The 18,912-nt window shown below is 39.8% G+C and overlaps 1 pseudogene; it reads left to right on the top strand.

The window, feature by feature from the left end:
• Positions 1–5,265: 5,265 nt before the first annotated feature.
• Positions 5,266–18,912, top strand: part of LOC102840266 — a 122,136-nt pseudogene continuing 108,489 nt past the window's right edge.

Here is an 18,912-nt window from a genome sequence, read left to right as displayed (position 1 = left end):
GTTGTCTTTCTTCATTTTCTTTTTACTCTTGGAATTTGTTGGGTCTGTGTTGGTGTGATGATGTTACAGACAGGAACTCTGGTAATCCGTATTCTTCATTTTTGTGCACCTATCCTTCATGCTAAAATAGCACAATGGTTAAAGCACGTAGAGACAGGTGTGGTAAGAACAACTGTCAACTTGAGACTTTTGTAGCATTTCAAATCAGTCTGCTTTACAGAGAATTAACAACAGAGCATTAAAATCATAGGAAACATAATAGCTCTCAAAAACTGCTAATAATGTGTCACTGAAGTGACATCACTAGCAAAGATGAAAAGAGCAGTGTGGCACTGTGGTCTAATGCGCTGGATGACAAGATCAGTCTGAAAACTAAGGTCGGTGGTTCAAGCTCACCAGCCACTCCTCAGAAATCCTATACAGGGTCGCTATGAGTCAGAACCAACTTGAAGACACTTAACAACAACAACAACAACATCCAGATACAAAACTTGGCAACTGCTTTACCAGGAAACACCTCCCAGTAGTGTAGAGGGTGATCTTAAATCTACCTTTAAGATAGCAAGCAAATATACTTTTGGCCTCATTTTTCAAAAGAGAAAACAGACTCAGAGAGGTTGGGTGCTTTAACCAAGGCTTCACTGTTATTAGGGATCTGGGCCTGGGCTTCCTAATCTACCTAAGGCTCCATCTCAAAGTTTCATTGCTATTTTCACCATCCCATAAGCTAAGTTTACAATATTTTAGGAAGCTCTTCTCAGGATATCCCTATAAATAGCTGTGTCCTTAAGGAGCGATTCCCAATCCATCTGAATAACTGAAAGGGAAAATAGGATACATTTGCAATCTGAAGTTACACGTTTCACTGTGATTTTAGTTACGAATCATAGATTCCAATTTGTTAATTACCTACTGTGTGCCATGTGATTTCGGCACATTAATACATTTTTTTCCCTTCAGTGATCCTCTCAGGAAATTATAAAAACTGCTTTACAGACTAGGAAACTGGGGCTCTAAATGGTGACATAGCCCAAGGTCATAAACCTAATAAATGATAGAGCTAAATTTAAACTTGGATCTGACTTTAAAGTCAACACTTTCCACTATGGGACACTTCCTCTTTCCAGCAAGTATAATACATTCACAAGCTAAGGAAGCCTAACAAAGGCGAAGTTGTTTTCTTTTGACTAGACTAGCTAGCTCCCTTAAAATCATGAAATTTGATGGCATATGTAAGAACAGTCAGTTCATGTGTTGAATTGGGAAAACCTCAGGTATTTAACTTAGGGATTAAGAATGCTCCTCTAGATGGTATCTTTATATAGACAGGTTTATAAAGACAAGGGACTCCTGTTGTGGCCCTGTAGGATAAGCACTGGACTACAAACCACAAAGTTGGCAGTTCAAACACAGTAGCTGCTCCTTGAAACTCTGCACGTGGGCACTATGAGTTGGAACTGACCAGGTGGCACTTAACAACCACAGCAACATGAAGACAAGGAGTCCTGTAGGATAATCACTGGACTGCTAACTTCAACGGCACCAGCTGCTCCTCAAAAACTCTATACAGGGTTGCTGTGAGTCAGAACTGACGCAATAGCACTTAACAACAACAATAATGCAGACAATGGAACACATAAACTAAAACAAATCTTCATGGTACCATGTTTAAAACCCAATAAGACGACACTTGTAAAATACCCAAGTTTGAGATCGAAAGTATTCAAAATGAGGTCTTTTTGTTTATTTGATTCTTTTTCTTAGATCAATCAGATTCACAGAATTGCTTACTGGGCCACATAACTGGAGTATATTGTTCTAAGTTGGGACTGACTGCAGTTAGCCTTGTCTTCTGACAGGAAGCCTACTTGGTTGCTGAAAGAACTCTGACTTGATAGGAGACAGACTGGATTTTAAATTTGATTCCACCACTGACGTGTGATCATGTGTTTGAGCCTCAGCCTTCCAGTGTGTTATTTGAAAGAATTTGGCCAGGTTAGCTGGACAGGGGATTTCTAACTCAACCAGTTTTCTTTGTGACAATATCACGGTACTGCCCTCTTGATTGGGTCATTGTAGGGCATCTGTGGCAAGAAGAAGCTAAAAATTCTAGAAGACTGGATGTTCTATTTCACCTGTGTTGCTATCTTCATGTAGGGAAAAAAGTGGCACACTGCGGTGATTCATGTTATGTGTTGACTTGGGTAGGCCATACTTCTCAATATGCAGTTATCCTCCATTGTGTGCTCGGATGTAAACGGGATTCCTTTTGGAATGAAGCAGGTATCCGATATATATGGACATTCTGGTAAGCTCAGTCACTCTTGGTCCTGCATCTGACTTGTAATCCTCTGATCATTGGTTCTTGGGACATGAGCCAGCAGCCTGATTTTGGGTTCATCAGTCTCTGCAACCATGGATTTGGAACTTGCCATTCTACTACTGTGGCACTGTAGAATCAGCAATGGACTGTAGCTACAAAGCTGGCAGTTCAAACCCACCCACTGCTCCTTGGAAGTCCTGTACAGGGTCGCTATGAGATGGAACTGACTTGACAGCATTTAACAACAACTCATCTCCACTGCTGTGTGAGCCATTTCCTTGAATAAAACCTCAATAGTCCTGGTGTAGCGCTGTAGGATAAGCACTGGACTGCTAATTGCAAAGTCGACAGTTCAAACTCACCAGCTGTTTCTCGGAAACCCTGTATAGATAGGGTTGCTATGAGTTGGAACTGACTTGACAACACTTAACAATAACAACATATATTAAGAGACTTCAAAATGTTCATGGAAAAATTCCATTATCTTTAAATTCTTTCCATTAATTTTTTCTACACTCTCACATATTTCAATATACACACTTCACTAGTTTTATTCCTCTTGAGAGCCTAGCTTAAGAAACATATTCACATTTGTTACCAGATTCTAGGAATAAGTCACTTGATTAGGTCTTATATGAATATTTCAAAGGATGTCAAATTAATATTTTCAACAAGTCAAAATTCTGTCAGCTCTGACCTTGGTCTCATTCATAGATTCTTGAATTGTTACTGTTTTATTAGTTACTTTTCAGTATAGACTAACCTTCTAGATGTATTAGATTTGTAGCTTGTTTACTGTTAAGTGCTGTTGAGTTGTTTCTGACTCATAGCAACCCTGTGTAGAGTTTCCGAGGAGTGGCTAGTGGGTTTGACCTGCCGACCTTGTGGTTCACAGTCCAGTGCTGATCCTACAGTGCCACGCCAGGAGTCCAAATTTATAACTAAAACGGACTTAAGATCCAAATTATTTTCCCCAAACATGCTTCCTCTCAGTCACCGCAGCAGCCCATGTGGAGGTAATTTAAACAGTTTTGCTTCATGTTCTAGTTGCTATTTCAAGTGTTTGCACCTTTGTGCTCAATCACAGATTCATGAACTATCTACTATATTGTTGTTGTTAAGTGCCGTTGAGTTGGTTCTGACTCATGGTGACCCTGTATAGGGTTTCCTTAGAGTGGCTGGTGAGCTTGAACCACTAACCCTATGGTTCAACCTAACTTTGCAGTCCAGTGCATTAACCCACAGCACCACACCAGGACTCTATCCACTATATTAGGTGACAAATTAACAATTTATTTCATTCCACACGTAGTATTTCTAAACATTAGATGATAAATGGATAACCTATCATTCATTTTTTTCCATCACTTTCCAATCTCACGTAAAATAAGTTTATCTTGGAACAAATTGTAGATGTATCCCTGGCTTCATATTTCTAGACAGAGACAATGCATATAGAAAAGCAAACAAGGAAATAAACACAGTGTACATTTTAAGAATAGTTTCCAAGTCCCTACATGAATTCAATAGCTAACAAAAATCCACAAATCTCTATGTTATTTCATTCACAGTAAAATTAATAGTAGTGTGATTTACTCTGAGTTGGTAAATTTAAAATTCAAATAGTAGTTATTGCACTTCTTTAGATCCCTGTCTTGGGGATAATAAGGCTCATTTATACAGTAATTTGAGAGCTTCTGAAGGAATGTCTTCTCATAATCTTTTTGTATCATGCTCAAAACTACATGTTTGTATCCATTAAATATAATTGATAAATTCAGGATATTTGGGATTATTTTAAAAGAAAATGTAATGTTTATTTCTCGACATATCACAATATTAGTTTATTGTTAAACAGTGATGAAATTCTCTTGTAATATCAAAGATGATAGCAATAAAACACTGAAATCATTTGTTTCCAATAAATCTATGTTGATTTCTCTTTAATGGTTCTTAAAAAAAAAATGCCATCATATGACACTCTTCTATATATTTATGTTAAAGTTTTTACTCATTCTAAAAAAGTGACACATTTTTGCTGTCGTGTCAAGTTAAGCAATTATATGGCATATGGAGTTCGTGTTCATAAATAATAACAGAGTAAATTGGGTCAACACTTAAAATGACTTCCCATATTCTACCAAGAAAACCATGGGACACAGTGTTGGTATGACAATGTCTTTGAATCAAAATGTACTTTCATCAATTTTGTAAAAACACACGTTATCATCCATAATTTCAAATACTTTTTTTTTTTAAGCACATGCATGTGATATATAAAAGACTCATATATAAAGAAATATGAGTCTCATAGGAAAGGAACAAAAATGGTATGCATGCAGCAATCCAAGAGTGTCTGGTATGGTAAGCAAGGTAGAGAATAGGATGACTATGCAATGTGGAAAGACTCAGGATGTCTCTGTGTGTGTGTAGTGGGTGAAGATTTACAGAGCAGATCATCACTTTTACATTGTACAATTCATACACATTTTGTTGGATCTCATTGATTACAATCCCCTCATTTTAACTTCACTTCCCCACTTCCTCCCTATGAGTCTCTCTTTCCTGCCACTTCTGATCTTTGTCCTGGGCTAAGTGCAGCCCTTTCAATCTCAGGTGGTTGCGTATGCTAATGTGAAGCACATCTCTTTTACAATCTTGGAAGACAAATTTGAAAACCAGATCCATCCTTGGGAAGTTTGATGGGGCTTTACGATGACAATGGTGAGTGAGCACGACTCATACTTAATCCATGTCCAACATTTTCTGAACATCCTTCCTGTTTTTGGAGAATTTCCTGCCTTGTGATCCCTACTTCCTCTAGTAGAGCCCCCAAGGTTGGAGACCGTCTCAGTCTTCTTTACCACCTGGATCTTAGACATGTGATCTGGGTTCCACTACAGCGCAAGACAGAGTTGGTGCATGGATCCATTCAGGTGAGGATGGTGGAACGACAAATCCAGTTCTCAGAAGCAATTGTTCAAAGGTCCTATCTGGGGCATTCTGTACCTTCGGAGGTGGTGGAAGGCAGTAGTCCCTGGATTCCCCTGGAGCAGTTGGCGATGTAATGGGGCATTCTATCTGATGCAATCCTCTGGGAAATTCTGTGAGCTATTGGATCCTTGAATAAATTCCTTTTCCATTTAAACTGGGTAAACTTGATTCTGCTGTTTGCAATGAAGAAAAGTCCTGACTAACACATGTAACAACCCACTAATCAGTATTTCTCCACAGGGCACAACTGGTGGTTTGGATGGAACACTTTTTAGTGTAGGATGGTTCTATACATTGTAGGGAGTTTCCATTCCTGACTTCCAGGCACTAAATGTCAGTAGTAATCTTTAAGATATTGTAACAACTGAAAATGCCCACACATTTCCAAAATCCCTTCCAGATGGGAACAATGTATCCCCAGATGAGAACCATGTCATGTGAAATAATGAATGTACTGACCACAAGGTCGGTTTGAACTGCAAGGTTGGTGTGGTTCAAAATTACCTACTGCTCCTCAGAAACCCTATGCAGGGTTGCTATGGGTTGGAACTGATTCAATGGCACTTAATAATAACAACATTGCAATTACATTACCTGGATACACCTTGGTATCCCCACTCCATAACACTGGCATGCTATGTTTCTGCACCTTCTTATCTGCACTCTATCAAGAAGTAATTCAGTTCTCGAAGAGTATGTGCTTACTGCGGCTTTGCATACACAGTATCAGACACCGGGTGGAAATCGGAAAATAAAGCCTTCTGCATATTTTATAGACAGAGATCAAAACTCCTGGTTACTACACTTGGAAGATGGCTGAATGTATCAGTTGTGGTGCTGTGATACCATTTCTTCTAGAGTTTTTTGTTTAAATTAAAACTTTTGTTTTATATGATTCTTTGGACAGAGTAGAAAAAGGAAAATGGCTTACAATTTCTAAAACAATATTATATATGTTATGGGTCGAATTGTGATCTCCAAATATATGTTTTAGAATCCTAACTTCTACATTTGGACATAATCCTTATTTGGAAATAGAGCTGTCATTGTTATGTTCATATCGGTATGTTGTTCAGTGCCACCGAGTTGGTTCCCGCTCACAGCGACCCTGTATAGGTTTTCCGAAGAGCACTGGTGGATTTGAATCGGCCACCTTGAAGTTCAAACCGACCTTGCAGTCCAGTGCTTATCCTTCAGCACTATACCGATACCATCCATCCTAAACCAAATCATTTCTGAATTACAAAAAGAGCAAATTAGAAGCAGACACAAGGGGAAGACAGACATTATATAATTCAGATGGAGGCTGATGAATCTATAAGCCCAGGAACTCTTAGGGTTTCCGTTTCCAGCTATTAGAAACTGAAGCACACACAGAAGGACCCTCCCTAAGCCATGCACTGAATGTGGACTTCTAGCCTGGGAGCAATACATTTCTGTTGCTTAAAGCTGCCTACTTTTGTTATAGCAGCACTAGATTAATGTACTTATGAATATAAGGCTTGTGTTCATTTTATAAAAACATAAGTTTAAAAAATATTTTACATGACATTGCATTTCAGGAAAAACATCTACAATAAAGAGATATGTTGTTGTTGTTGATAAGTGCATTTGAGTTGGTTCTGACTCATAGCGACCCTGTATAGGGTTTCCAAGGAGTGACTGGTGATCTTGAACTACCAACTTTATGGTTCAACCCAAACTTGCAGTCCAGCGGATAAAGATATAGGAATTTTTTAAGAAATATAAGACTGGTATTAAAATACATGGATATTTTAATGTACATAAAAGTATTAATTTTTTGTGAGAAGGGAGATATAGTAGAAAGGTTTCAGATATAGGAATGGTTACGAGCTGTTGCTATAGGATCCTCCTAAGACTGGGAGAGGCAGCTTTTTAACTGAGGGCACACGTGGAAATCCAGAAAAAAAGATAAAAGGATCATTCAAATCAAAGGAACATAATACATTAATGAAATTGTGCGTATCACTACAGAGTGTTGTTGTTATTATTAAGTGCCATCAAGTCAATTCTGACCCATAGTGAGTGACCCTGTATAGGGTTTCCAAGGAGCAGCTGGTGAGCTTGAACTGCCAACAGTGCAGTTCAAACGGCTTTGCAATCTAGCGCATTAGCCCACAGCGCCACACCAGGACTCCACAGAGTGCAAAGGATTTGAAATTTATAAAAGGAAGAGGCTACCAGTCTTTACCGCATTCAGATTTTGTCTTTCATTCTCATGATAAATAAATTTTATACTTTGCGGCTACTATAATGAAATAGCAAACAAGTAGATGAATATTCTAGACCTGACTATAAAGAAATGATTAAATTAGAGATGCACACCGTTAAGCACTTGACTACTAACTGAAATATTGATGGCTTGAACCCACCCAGAGAGACATGGTAATTTGCATCCAAAAAGTCATGAATACCCTATGGAACATTTCTACTCTGCACACATGGAGTCACCATGAGCTGGAACTGACTAGATAGCAACTAGCTTTTTTATTTTTAGACCCAGGGTAGGTTGAATTATTGTTCCCAATTGTTCACATCCCCTCGATATCCTCTTCCTTTTCTATGTAACGGAACAGTTTCTTCTACCAGAAGAAGAGTGTATCTCTGCCCCCACTGATGCTGCATTTGGCTAATGGGATGTTAGTGGTAATGACTGAAGGAACGACTTAAAATACAGACACTGAGAAGTCCTGAACCAAACCTGCAGCCTGGAGCCAAATCTAGCCATGTTTCTTTGTGACTAGCAGATTTACCCCTGTAGACATGTGAGTAGAAGTGAATGCTCACTGTGCTGTGCCATCTGGTTCTTTGTTAGGCAACATTGCTGTGGCAGAAGCTGGTTAATGCAGGGCCTATGAGTCTAACTGAAACACAACAGAAAATTTGAACAAAACCGTGCTAAAACAAAAAGCCTCAGCATCTAGGGGAAACATAACCACTTGTTTGCATATGTAAGTTCAGTATTATATAATGTAGTTTACATGTATCTAGTATTTATGTTTTAAATAATAATACACTTAAGATATATTTATGAATACCTATAAAATGTTGATAGTGATGATTTCTGAGTGGTGGGCTACAGTTAAGTTCATATTGTATATATTTTCCAAAAAACACATAATATTCATTTTCATAATTTGAATTTTAAATGCTATTTAAAAATAATAGATATATTCCCAATTAAACAATGACTCCAGCTTGAATCTCTGGAAGTTCTCTGTCAATGCATGCTTACATCTGTTTCTGTATTACCTCTAGTAAAACTTTACTCACATGGGATATCAAAGATATTGTCCAATGATTTCTGTATTCTGTTGGGTCACCTCTCTTTGGAATGGTCACAAATACAGATCTCTTCCAATCAGTCGGCCAGATAGTTGTCTTCTAAATTTCTTGGCATAGATGAGTGAGTGCGTCCAGTGCTGCCTCACTTTCTTGAATGATTTCAATTTTTATTCCATCAATTCCTGGAGACTTGTTCTTTGCCAATTTCTTCGATGCACCTCACATTTCTTCCTTCAATATCATTGGCTCTTGATCATATGCTACCTCTTGAAATGGTTGAACATCAAGCATTACCTTTCGGTACAGTGAATCTGTGGATTCTTTCCATCTTCAATTGATGCTTTCTGCATTTCACTCAGGAATACCAGCTTGAAATAACTGTCAGGTCCTGAAAGCATGAAGCCACCAGCCACAGTACTATTTTCCTCACTTCAGTCTGCTCCCTGCCTGAGCTTTCGTGTTCTTGGAAGTGAACCAACAGCCAGTGAGTTGGCGGAAGTGAGCTGGTAAGAGTGTAGGAGAACACATTCTCTTGTCCATACCAAAGTGTAAGTCAACCATCCAAACTGTGTGGTGCTCACAGGTTGTACCTGACTTCTAGAAGATCAGGAGGCCATTAGAAAAAAGCAACTAATAACTAATATGGAAAACAGCACAAATATCACATCGTTTTGATCAGAGCCTAAACACAGGTTGTTATTCTTGTTCCATGGAGTCAGTTCTGACTCACTGCAACCCTGTATAGGGTTTCTGAGGAGTGGCTGGTGGATTTCAACTATCAACCTGTCATTAGAAGTCCAGTGCTTATCCTACAGCACCATATTGTTGTTGTTGTTGTTAAGTGCCGTCGAGTCGGTTCCGACCCATAGCGACCCTGTACCATATTAGCACATAGAAATAGCTTCTATTACTTACAAAAATCAGACAGCTTGAAGAGTTCCATTATGAGCAGTCCCCTGGTTCAAAAACTGCCTGGACATCAATGAGAGGATTAAATGGGTCCCTACTCACTGTGGCTTCCCCATGGCCAGGCGAGCTCACTTATGTGGACTCTAAGCTTATGTTGTGTGTGCGCCACCTACATCATGGCTGAAGAGACTTAGCAAACGTCCTTCCCCAGTGATTTTATACTCCCAGACCAAGTGACTAGTATCTTTTTAACCCTGTTAACAAACATTTTACTGCATCATGCGCCACTGACTTCCTGAGGTTTGTTGTTGTTAGGTGCCGTCAAGTCGGTTCCGACTCATAGCGACCCTGTACAGGGTTTCCGAGGGTGTAAATCCTTACGGGAGTAGAAAGCCTCATCTTTCTCCCGCGGAGCGGATGGTAGTTTCGAACCGCTGACCTTAAGGTTTGCAGCCCGATTCGTAACCACTATGCTACCAGAGCTCCTTGACTTCCTGAGGAGGGGAGAGTAATTAACCCAGAATTACAGCTTTTTAAGCTTCTTTAAAAACAGCAGGCTGCAGGGAGAGGAATGGTTTGTTCTGAGGTCTAAAAATGCCAGCATGGAAAGAAACGGACAAAAGAATGTCCACAAAATTTGCTCCTTACAGAGGGCTGGGCAGAAGGACCACACTGCCCCACTCACAGCAGCAGAGATTTCACACAGGGTGAAGGGGAGCTTGACCATCAACAGGACTGGACACTCTGGGGGCCGAACTGGGATTGTGTTGTTACTGAAAGTGGTGGTGGTGGTGTTTATGTGCAACAGAGTTGTTTTTTTCTCCAAGTGGCGGTAGTAACTTAAAATGACTTGTATAATAAAAGAAAACAAAAAGATCTAAGGGACTTCGAGATCTTTCATCCTAGAGAGGATTATTCTCACCAAATGAAGTTTCTATTTCTTTTCTTTTTATTTTCCCACCAAATAAAGTTTACAGGGATAGTGGGAAACACAAACAAAGCTGTATTTGGATAGTGTCACAAGCCTGCATATTCAACAAACTGGTCACTGCAAGATAACTGGCAGACTCCCACCTCCTATCCCCAGGCCACATCAGAGTCTCAACTCTGTGGGAGGGTGAGAGAGTTTGGAGAGGAGAATTAAGCCCTGTGGAGGTGGGTCCTGGAGGGTGTGCCTTCCATACCTCTCCAGTGGAGTGCTTGGTAGTTTGTTGGAAGTGATAATAGCTGTTCTCTTCTTTTCTTCCCTTCCCTCTTTAACTTTGGGGAATCTGAGAATAGAGATATCCTTTGCTTTGTTTCTGGTGGAAGTGACAGAGAGGTGGCCAAGCTAGAATATAAGTGGCAGTCGTTGCTGTCCTATGGGTAAGAGTGGAAATGATGGTGGGGCTTGTTTGGGTTTGACTGAGAACTGATGAGTTTTCTGCACCTCAAAAGTGGCATGGCAGAGGATTTTGAAGTGTTTGTGCTCTGTTCCAAAGAAGGGTGCATTAGTGAGGTGAGAGAGAGGGCCAGTGTGGCCCAGAGTGCCTTGGGCCAGGAGAGAAGATGGCAACTGATGAAGAAGGTTCTTCCTGAATTCAAGATGGGTAAATCAGCTCTTCAAGGAAGCTAGCATAGGATTAAGAGATTAAGATTAAGAATAGCTGCCATTGTGTATTTTGAGTGCCTTCCAACCTGTGGGTCCCATTTACCATCTTATCATTCCATGATAGCTTATATGGTATTATGTTACTGGAAGCTATGCCACTAATATTTCAAATACCAAGAGGGCCACCTATGGTGGACAGGTTTCTGGGAACCTTGCAAATTAAGACATACTAGGAAAGGTCTGGTGATCTATTTCCAAAAACTAACCAATGAAAACCCTGTGAATTACCACATGCTGTAATGGCAGTTAAGTGCCATCAAGTTGATTCTGACTCATAGCATCCCTGTACAGGGTTTCTGAGGAGTGGCTGGTGAGTTTGAACTGTAGACCTTGGGGTTCAACCTGACCTTGGGGTCCAATGCTTTAGCCCACAGCACCACACCAATCCTCCATAATGGAAGTAATAACCTCCCCAAAAACAGTTGCTATGGAATTAATTCTGACTCAGGGTGACCCCCTTTGTGTCAGAGTAGAATAGAACTGCGCTCCATCGATTTTCAGTGACTGATTTCCCAGAATGCCACATACATAGACTCATACAATATGTAACTTTTCATCCTAGTTTCTTTTGCTTAGATTAATGTGCAAATAATGTTTTCTGTTTAAAAGAATGTTTACTTTTGCTGATGAGAGGATAAAGGAAGAAGGCAAAGAAGAGAAGACTCAGTTACTGCAGAACTTACATGGATTGCATCTTGACATCTCCAGAAGGATGAAGTAAATATGTAACCACAGCTTCATCTATTTAAAGCATATGTTTTCAGATTTACCTTTTCTATTTGGGGAATGTTCAAAGATACAGCCTTCAGAAGCATGATAGAAGGAGACTCACCGCCCTACAGACTTTCTTCAGTCTTTGCATATCAAAACACAATTATTCAATTTTTAATTATATTTTTTAATTAGTTGAGTACTTGAGTTTTATTCTATTACTGACAGAATAATTTCCAGCATTGTATTTTCTAGTTCCCTGGAAAACTGCTGACCTTCCAAGCTGTCATTGACTTATTCAACACTGGCTGACTGGCACAGTACAATTGTGTACCACACAAAATTAAGTTGGGTCTATAAGAAGGGAGAGGAGCCAAGGCTTGTATTTTATTGCCTAAGAGATATTTCTCGTTTCCTTAGTGCGTCTGCATTCCACTTCCCCTTAAGCTAGTACTGTCTCTTTGCTGCTGAATTTTACCCTTTCATGTACTGGAAACCATTATTTAGGGAAGAAATTCACATTGTTCTTGGGAATTCTCGTTGAGATATACCTGTTTAGTGGATAGAGGGCTCAATACCTGCTGAGTACTGCCATTGATAGTCACACACACACACACACACACACACACACGGTTTGAGGGGAGGAGGTTTGACAGTTTAGATAGAGTGGTCAGGGAACAGTAAACTGGTTTGCTGTTACATTTTTAATGGTTCACTCCCATAAAACTTATTAAACTAAACCTGTTGCTGTGGAGTAGATTTTGACTCATCGTGACCCTCCAGGGCACAGTAGAATTGCCCCATATGGTCTTCAGGGTTGTAAATCTTTACAGAAGCAGACTGCCACATCTTTCTCCTGTGGAATAACTGGTAGGTTTAAACCACCCACCTTTTGGTTAGCATCTGATTGTGTAACCACCACACCATCAGGGCTCCTTGTGCACACATAAAGAAACAGTTATGTTGTGGGAGATGCAAGATGAAATGGACCACTGAGCCTAAATCACAGCTATGTGAAATGGACCACTGAGCCTAAATCATAGCTATGCGAAAAGCTACTTGAATTATTCAAATGGTTAAAATGGGCCATTTAATTGGATGAAGTTTACCATTGGGCTCAATTCTTCATTTCCTAGGGTGTTCTTTAAAATGTATTGCTATTATAAATGATTATTTTTTTCATCTTTAATTTCCTACTGCATTTCTTTTGTGGCTCATGTATTGTCTAGCGGTTTGTGATGAAAATTATGAACAGTTTATGATCTTAAATATCAAGAAGTAAAATAGTTTAATAACCAAGTAGAACATTGAAACATGATTCCTATTTATTCCACCATTGTGCTGAGTGTATTGGGAAGCCTGTCACTGGTTTGCCTTTTACACGGGAGAAGGAGAGTTTACTGTTGTTGTGAAGTGCCGTCGAGTTGGTTCCCACCCATAGTGACCCGGTATAGGGTTTCCAAGGAGCAGCTGGTGAGCTTGAACTGCCAACCTTGCAGTCTGGTGCATTAACCCACAGCGCCACACTGTAGGAAAGACCAAAAATCATGCAGACCATTGTCCGGGCCTCATTGGTCCAATCAACTTGCTATATTTCTTCTGAGGAGCAGTTGTGACTAGGTCATTGGATTCTTGCCTTCCCTACCAGACACCTAGTTTTGATTCCTAACCAATACACTTCCTGTGGCGAGACTTGTGTGTTGCTATGATATTGAACAGATTTCAGTGGACTTCCAGACTTAAGTAGATCATCACCCAAATGCCATCATTATATATGTTGGAAGAAGTCCTTAATGGCTATCTAGGGTCAAGCCTCAACTAATTCAACAACCACCTACTAAATTTTGAATCTTGCATAGCACAGTTAACATTTTTATACTCCACTGTTTGCCACAGCTGACCAATAATATCTGCATGGGGGATGGTTGTATTAGCTGACTTCTCAGGATTTTTCTCCCACACCCATCTGACTGTTTGTTGTACTGTGGTGCCTTCCGTGTTGCTACGATGCTGGAAGCAATGCCAATGATATTTCAAATATCAGCAAAGTCATGCATGGTGGACCGATTTCAGTGGAGCTACCAGACTAAGACAGACTAGAGAGAAAATGAGTCAGTGGAAACCCTATGGATCACCACTGAATATTGTCTGGTATACTGCTGGAAGGTGAGCATCAAAGTATGCACTGGCTGCAACAATGGATTTGAACATACCAACATTCAAGAAGATGGTGCAGGACTTGTCATTGTTTTTATTTTGTTGTTCATGTTGTTGCCACAAATCAGAACTGACTCAATAGGTTCTAATAGCAACAACACGGAATTTTCTAGCTCTAGAATTTAAAATATTATTCTGCCATAAATGTTGTTGTTGTTGTCAGGTGCCATCGAGTCAGAACTGACTCATAGTGACCCCATGCACAGCAGAACGAAATAATGTCCGATCCTGGGCCAACCTCACTACCGCTGCCACATTTGAGTCCATCAATGATGCCACCTGGCCAATCCATCTCACTGGGGATCTTCCTCTTTTTCTCTGGCCCTCCATCTTACCAAGCATGATATCCTTCTCCAGCAACTGTTCCCTCCGGACAATATCTCCAAACTGCCATGCATACCCATGCTTTTTTTGATTATTGATTTCTCAAAGACCATATTATCTAAGATACCATAATGTACAATTATAGTGATGTGCTGTCAGAGGTTGAAGAGCTGTGAAAAAGGGTCATAAAAGAAATTACTGCTCAAATAATGACTGCTGCTTCAACTTGAAATATTTATTCAACTAATAGATATTGTTTGATGGGCCCTGGAAGTAGGAGTTGAATAGAACAATTTTGCAAAAAAAAATTATAACAGGCTGACTTGAATTAATAGAGGGCTTAGTTCAAGAAAGAAACAACATGTACAAAATTCAAAATGAGAGAAACGAAAAGAAGCCAGTATGAATGGAGTGTGGTGAGTGAGAGGGAGGATAGTGTAGGATGTGGCTGAGAGACCTGTTGCAGCCCAGAGGACTCTGAAGTGCAGTCTAAAAAATGTCCTTTGGGTTTACCAACATTGTTGAATTTGATTGAAGACCCTTTGGGGATTTGGATCGGGGGAGGCCACAGAAGAGCAAAAGCAGGGGTGGGAGAAAGTATCCAGCAGATGAGAACTTAGATGAGTAATTTAGTTATGCAAAGTAGAAGGAAGAGAGAAAAATAGATGTGAGGGAAATTGGGTTGATTTTTGCTATTATTTTTTCATGGGAGAGGATAGAATAGAAAGATAGAGACTGAAGATTTAGAATAGGAGAATGAATAAAATTCTTAGTGATGTGAGCTATGGGAAGTGGAGCAATTTGGAATTATATGAAAGGAAATTCTCCTCTATTGTAATCCCTGGATAGATTATGGGGTGGGGGTGGTGGGGCAGATACTGAGTCTTCTCTAGTGTAGATCTGAAGAAATGGGTTCCCTAGATGCCAAAGCAATGGCCTACATGAGTGGTTTGCATGATCCAACAAACCAGCCGAAGACTGAGATTATGCCAGAGACCCTTACAACTGCAAGGAATATTGGGAAATAGTCTTGTGCTAGTCAGAGAAATTAGAACTTCAGTTAACATAATCTGTTATCTGTCTTCCGAAGAACATATAATGTTCCAGCCTTACACACTATCAGTAGAGTTTCCATTATATTCTATAGTAAAATGCAGTTATTGATTGTCTGGGTTCGAGCAAATGAGACTGCCAATAGCTAGTAATTTCTATTAGAGATCAGCTCAAGATCTATGAGTCTGTGTTCCTAAACTGAAAAAGGTATACTGAGTTTCAAAGATATTTTCTGTGTACTTTTCCCACATTTCTACCCAATGCTTCTCTATTTTCCTTTTCCCAGAGACACTTCCTTGCTATATGTGGACACATGTCTCTAGAGAATCTGCTCATATCATTGGGTCCAACAATATGCTTAATCTCAATTCACTTTATTTTTAGGTTAGCCAAATCTGTGTTAGGTATAAATGACCTTTCAGTGACTCAAATAACTTTGTTAGGTATTACCACTAATTATAAAATAACAGGGAGGTAAAATCACTGGTGTGGTGCTGTAGGATAAACACTGGACTACTAACTGCAAGGTCGGCAGTTCACACCCACCAGCAGCTCCTGAAAACCCTATAGGACTCGATGGCACACTACAACAGCAGAGGGGTATAACTCTCTTTGTCAATAAGAACCTGCCGAAAGATGTCACAGATCCTTGGAAACATCTGTTACCCAGAATATGCTGTCTACAACTGAGTTTCCAAGACCTAATTTTCAGTGGCTGAGTGATGCTGAAAGTCATGTCTGATCAATCCATAGAAGATTGCAATAGTCTTCCAAATCTTTTCTCAGCACTCTGCTCTGACTTTTTAAATTACATTGTTGGGGTCCAGATTTTATTAGATTGAACGGGGACTGGATATGAAATCATACACCAGGGACACAGTTAATATAATTACTTTTACTTAGAATTATGGTGTCTGTCCAATCTAGTTATCAATTCTGTTTTTCATGACTTGGCATTCATGATAGAAAGAACAAGTTCTGATGTACCTTTTCTCTGAGTGATTCACAGCATGCTTACTAAAGGAAACAGTTTTTTGTTTTTGATAGTCTTCTGAAATTTTTACAATAATTTCTTCAGTTATTGTTGTTGTTGTTAAGTGCTGTCAAGTCAGTTCCGACCCATAGGGACGCTGTATAGGGTTTCCAAGGAGGTGCTGGTGAGCTTAAAGTGCTAATCTTGCAGTTCAAACTGACTTTGCAGTCCAATGCATTAACCCTTAACCACACACACACACATACATGGAGTCCTGGTGTGTTAATGCACTGGATTGCAAAGTCGGTTTGAATCACAAGGTTTGTGGTTCAAGCTCATCAGTGGCTCCTTGGAAACCCTATACAGGGTCATTATGGGTCAGAACCAACTTGACGGCACTTAACAACAACAACAATATATACGTGTGTGTGTCCTGGTGTGGCGCTGTGGGTTAATATGCTGGACTGCAAACTCAGTTTGAACCACAAGGTCGGTAGTTCAAGCTCACCAGCTGCTCCTTGGAAACCCTAAACAAGGCCGTTGTCGGTGGGAACTGACTCCGCGGCACTCATAGTGACCCTGTATAGAGTTTCCGAGGAGTGGCTGGTGAGCTTGAACCGCTGAACTTGTGGTTCAAATTGACCTTGCACCACACCAGGACTCCTTCAGCAAGATACCAACATTATGTGAATAAATTAGTATTATTCACGATCACTGAATACCTACCATGTACCATGCATTTTAATGTATTTGGAACTGATTTGTCCTTTGGTGGTTCAAATGGTTAATACATTTGACTGCTGACCTTACTTGGAAATAAGTTCTGATGATCTGCTTTATAAATGTCACAGCCTTGAAAACTCTATGGATCAGTCCTACTTTGCAACACTTGAGGTTACTGTGAATGGGAATCAACTCAACGGTAACTAACAACAACAACAACAAGGTATGAAGGTAAGTTAAAAAGTATTGCTACAAAATCACAGAAGCCTTTAGTAAACAAAAATGTCAAAATGTGAAGCTGTTGCTTCCTGACATACCCTCCATCTAGATCTATACACTTCTGAAAGTGGTGCTTTATCTCTCTAACACCTTCCCAAATTATTCTGTACTTTTCAATTTACAGTTTATAAAACGACAGTTTTGGCATCCTTGAGCGATTCAACTTGTGTTCCTTTCAAATGTTATTTGAGTTCTGGGAACAAAAGGAAGTCTGAAAGGTTAAGATCAGGGCTGGAGGTTAGATGGGATAAGGTTTCCCAACAAAATTGTAGTAGGACAGTGCCGTGTTATCCTTGAAGAATGAACAGTGAATTGTGATGGAAAGAAATTAGTCAGCACAACATACCTGACCTTTCCTCCCCAGTGCAGTTTTCAATTTTCTTAAAACTTCTTCATGATGAGCCCTCATGGATGATTGTGTGTCCTTTGAGAAAATCTTTCAAGACAACCTCTTTGAAATTTCAAAACACAGTTGCCATAGCTTCCTGAGATGACTTTTTACCTCGAATTTAATTGGCCCTGCAGAGCTATTTGGAAGACACTGTTTTGATTAGTCTTCAAAAAATTTTTTTGAAGGCACCCTAATGAGGGTAAGACAGGTGTATCATTGAGAGAACTTGTCTGTAGACATCCAATGACCACAGAGACATGTTTAAGTGAGTTTTGTTTGGAATAAACCCTTGCTTGTATTCACTGGAACAATAGTAGCAATACTTTTTGACTAGAAGCAGCACCAAATGGTCTAGGAAGAATGACTGTTGGGGATGAGTGATGTGTAGAAGGAGACGTATTATACTATTTCATCTACTTTTGTGTAGATAAAAAAGATAAACAGACATACAAAGACTGAAACAGTTGTTCTTAGTATGGGCTCAACCATTCATAGGATTTCAGTAGCTTCATAACCCTCCTAGAATTATATGCAAAATGTTTTGTGTATGAGCATATGCACATTTCCCCCCATAAGGAGCAGGTCTAAAACTCTAAGCAGATTCTTAGGAGTCTGTTTTGCTAAAAGGTTAAGGACAACAGGAGCAAACAACTCACCTAAATTTAAAGTCAACTCTCCATTGGGATTATTTCTTGCAACCAATTTTTACAATATAAATTGGGAAAAAGAGATTTTAAGGTTAAAACCCAAGACCAAATCCATTGCCATCCAGTTAATTCTGACTCACAGAGACCTTATAGGGCAGAGTAGAATTGCCCCATAGGGTTTCTAAGGCTGTAGTTTTTATGGAAGCAGACTGCTATAGCCTTCTCCTGTAGAGTGGATGGTGGGCTCGAACTGCTGACCTTTTGGTTGGCACCAGGGTGCTTTAACTACTGCACCACCAGGCTCCTTACCAAACTATGAGGGGTCTTGAGATCATTGCAGTAGGAGAGCTAGTGAATGAGGACCCTGTTGTTGTTGTCAGTTGCCATTGAGTCGGAACCGACTCATAGAGA

Source organism: Chrysochloris asiatica, unplaced genomic scaffold (assembly GCF_000296735.1).
Source record: "Chrysochloris asiatica unplaced genomic scaffold, ChrAsi1.0 scaffold00013, whole genome shotgun sequence".
NCBI classification, from domain to species: Eukaryota; Metazoa; Chordata; class Mammalia; order Afrosoricida; family Chrysochloridae; genus Chrysochloris; species Chrysochloris asiatica.
The sequence above is the reverse complement of the archived record's forward strand: the minus strand, read 5'-3'. Positions and strand labels throughout refer to the sequence as shown.